We start from the raw sequence: 3,635 nt of genomic DNA, 5'->3' as shown, positions 1-3,635 counted from the left end.
TATGTTATGTTATGTTATGTTATGTTATGTTATGTTATGTTATGTTATGTTATTTTACTTTACTTTACTTTATTTTATGTTTGAGACAGGCTCTCACTCTGTTGCCCAGGCTGGAGTGCAGTGGTGTGATCTCGGCTCACTGCAACTTCTGCCTCCTGGGTTCAAGTGATTCTCCTGCCTCAGCCTCCTGAGTAGCTGGGATTACAGGCACCCGCCAACATGCCCAGCTAATTTTTGTATTTTTAGTAGAGACAGGGTTTCACCATGTTGGTCAAGCTGGTCTTGAACTCCTGACCTCAGGTGATCCGCCTGCCTAGGCCTCCCAAAGTGCTGGCGTTACAGGCATGAGCCACTGCGCCTGGCCCTGAATGCACTGTTTAACTTGAACTAACCCATCCAGAGACAACAGCCTGGGGACCAAGAGTCTCTCCCGGCTTTTCCCAACACCCCAGTTCCCCGCCCTGTTTTCTCCATTAGCAGATGAATGATGAGGACTACAGTGTTAAGTTTAGATCAGCAGACAAGATTTTGTTGTTTACAGCTAGATGCATGTTTATATATACATACACTTTTGCAATCCCCATCCAAAACCAAGATCTGAAACACTTTCTTTACCCCAGAAGGCCCCCTTTTTCCCCCCTACCAGTCTCCACCCCCTGGGGTAATCATGTCCGGACTTCCATCGTTAAGAACTGGTCGGCCAGGCGCGGTGACTCACGCTTGTGATCCCAGTACTAGGGAGGCCCAGACGGGCAGATCACCTGAGGTCATAAGTTCTAGATAAGCCTGGCCAACATGGTGAAACCCCGTCTCCACTAAAAATACAAAAATTAGCTGGGTGTGGTGGTGCACGCCTGTAATCCCAGCAACTTGGGAGGCTGAGGCAGGAGAATCGCTTGAACCCAGGAGGCGGAGTTTGCAGTGAGTCGAGATCACACCACCGCACTCCAGCCTGGGCAACAGAGCAAGACTCCATCTCAAAAAAAAAAAAAAAAAAGAACTGGTTATAACATCTGCTCTGGAAATTCATCGGAATGGAATTTACGCGTGTTCAGTTGTGTCTGCTCCTTTCATTTAAGAATACGTCTGAGAGATTCGTCCGTGATGCCGGATGTTTCCATGCTCGTAGTTATTTATTGTTCTGTGCATTCTATTACATGAACATACGACTGCTGGGCCTACCTTGAGCAAATCTGCTATGAACAATTTTTTGTTTTTGAGACAACATCTCACTCTGTTGCCCAGGCTGGAGTGCAGTGGCACAATCATGACTCACTGCAGCCTCGAGCTTCTGGGCTCAAGCCATCCTCCTGCCTCCGTCTCCCAAGTAGCTGGGTCTACAGGGATGCACCACCATGCTTGGCTAATTAAAAAAAATTTTTTTGTAGAGACAGGGTCTCTCTCTATTGTCCAGGTTGGTCTTGATCTCCTGAGCACACATGATCTCCTGAGGAGCTCTCGCTGCAAAAAATTGTATCTGCAAAAAATTATAACAATTAGCTGGGTAGCCAGGCGCCATGGCTCACGCCTGTAATCCCAGCACTTTGGGAGGCTGAGGCGGGTGGATCTCGAGGTCAGGAGATCGAGACCATCCTGGCTAACACGCTGAAACCCTGTCTCTACTGAAAATACAAAAAAAAATTAGCCGGGCGTGGTGGCGGGCGCCTGCAGTCCCAGCTACTCTGGAGGCTGAGGCAGGAGAATGGCATGAACCCGGGAGGTGCAGCTTGCAGTGAGCTGAGATCGCGCCACTGCAGCCCAGCCTGGGCGACAGAGCGAGACTCTGTCTCAAAAAAAAAAAAAAAAAAAAAAAAATTGTCAATTATACTTCAATAAAACTGAGGTCGGGGGAAGAAAAATACAAAACAATTGAAGGACAAAAAGGAACGTGGAAGAAATGGACAGACATCCCAACTGCCGGGTGAAATGGCCAAATAATGTTAAAATGTCAATTTCCTCTATGTGAATCCATACATCTTTATTTCAATACCAATCAAAATTCCAATCTGACTTTTATTCAGAGCGAAGGAGAACAGAACACAATTATTTTAAAATTCATATGAAAGAATATACATTTCAGTCTTACCAGGAATTTTTTTTTTAAGAAAAGAGTAGAGGAAGGGCATTTGTTATTGTTAAGAAGCTGAAATGTATTGTAAAATGACAATAATTATAAAGTTACAATATCATTTACCTAAAAACTAATCAAAGTATATATTAATTTAGACTGGAATTGAGGCGTCTTTCCCTTTTTGGCGGGGAAGGCTGTGGTTGGCATAACTGGGTACCATTAAGAATATAATAGGCTGGGCGCGGTGGCTCACTCCTGTAATCCCAGCACTTTAGGAGGCTGAGGCAGGTGGATCACTTGAGGTCAGGAGTTCAATACCAGCCAGACCAACATGGTGAAACCCTATCTCTATTAAAAAATTAGCCAGGCACGGTGGCGGGTGCCTGTAATCCTAGCTACTCGGGAGGCTGAGGCAGGAGAATTGCTTGAACACGGGAGGCAGAGGTTGCAGTGAGCTGAGATCGCGCCATTGCACTCCAGCCTGGGCAACAGAGCAAGACTGTCTCAAAAAAACAAAAAACAAAAAAAGAGTATAATAAAGAAGCTGGGGACAGTGGTGCACACCTGTAACTCCAGCTACTCAGGAGACTGAGACAAGAGGATCCCTAGAGCCAGGGAGTTCAAGGCTGCAGTGAGCTGAGATCGCACCATTGTACTCCAGCCTGGGCAACAGACCAAGACCCTGTCTTCACAAAAAAGTAGAGACTCTGTCTCAAAAAAAAAAGAAAAAAAATATATATAAAATAACGCGGCTTGTGTATTCCATTATGTCAAAGAAAATCTATTTCTCAGAATCTAAAATCTCTCTCACAACTGTAAAAACAGGCCGGGCGCGGTGGCTCACGCTTGTAATCCCAGCACTTTGGGAGGCCGAGGCGGGCGGATCACGAGGTCAGGAGATCGAGACCACGGTGAAACCCCGTCTCTACTAAAAATACAAAAAAATTAGCCGGGCGTAGTGGCGGGCGCCTGTAGTCCCAGCTACTCGGAGAGGCTGAGGCAGGAGAATGGCGTGAACCTGGGAGGCGGAGCTTGCAGTGAGCCGAGAGCACGCCACTGCACTCCAGCCTGGGCGACAGAGCAAGACTCCGTCTCAAAAAAAAAAAAAAAAGAAAAGAAAGAAAGATAAAAACATATTTATATAATGGTCATTGCAGTATTCTTTGACTAGTTTTTTTTTTTTAAATTGGCAATAATCTAAATGTCTGTATTAATCAGGGTCCCTGCTATGGTAAATTGATTGCAAAACTGGTCTCAATTCTTCATGCTGTCTGGGCACAGTGGCTCAAGCCTGTAATCCCAGCACTTTGGGAGGCCAAGGCAGGTGGATAACTTGAGGCCAGGAGTTCGAGACCAGCCTGGTGAACAAGGCAAAACCCTGCCCGTACTAAAAATGCAAAAATTAGCCAGGCATGGTGGCATGTGGCTATAGTTAGTCCCAGCTACTCGGGAGGCTGAGGCAGGAGAATGGCGTGAACCTGGGAGGCAGAGGTTGCAGTGAGCCAAGATCGAGCCACTGTACTCCAGCCTGGGCGACAGAGCAAGACTCCGTCTCAAAAAAAAA

The sequence above is a fragment of the Hylobates moloch genome, unplaced genomic scaffold, assembly GCF_009828535.3.
Source record: "Hylobates moloch isolate HMO894 unplaced genomic scaffold, HMol_V3 SCAFFOLD_15, whole genome shotgun sequence".
Taxonomy (NCBI): domain Eukaryota; kingdom Metazoa; phylum Chordata; class Mammalia; order Primates; family Hylobatidae; genus Hylobates; species Hylobates moloch.
Note: the sequence above shows the minus strand (reverse complement) of the source record.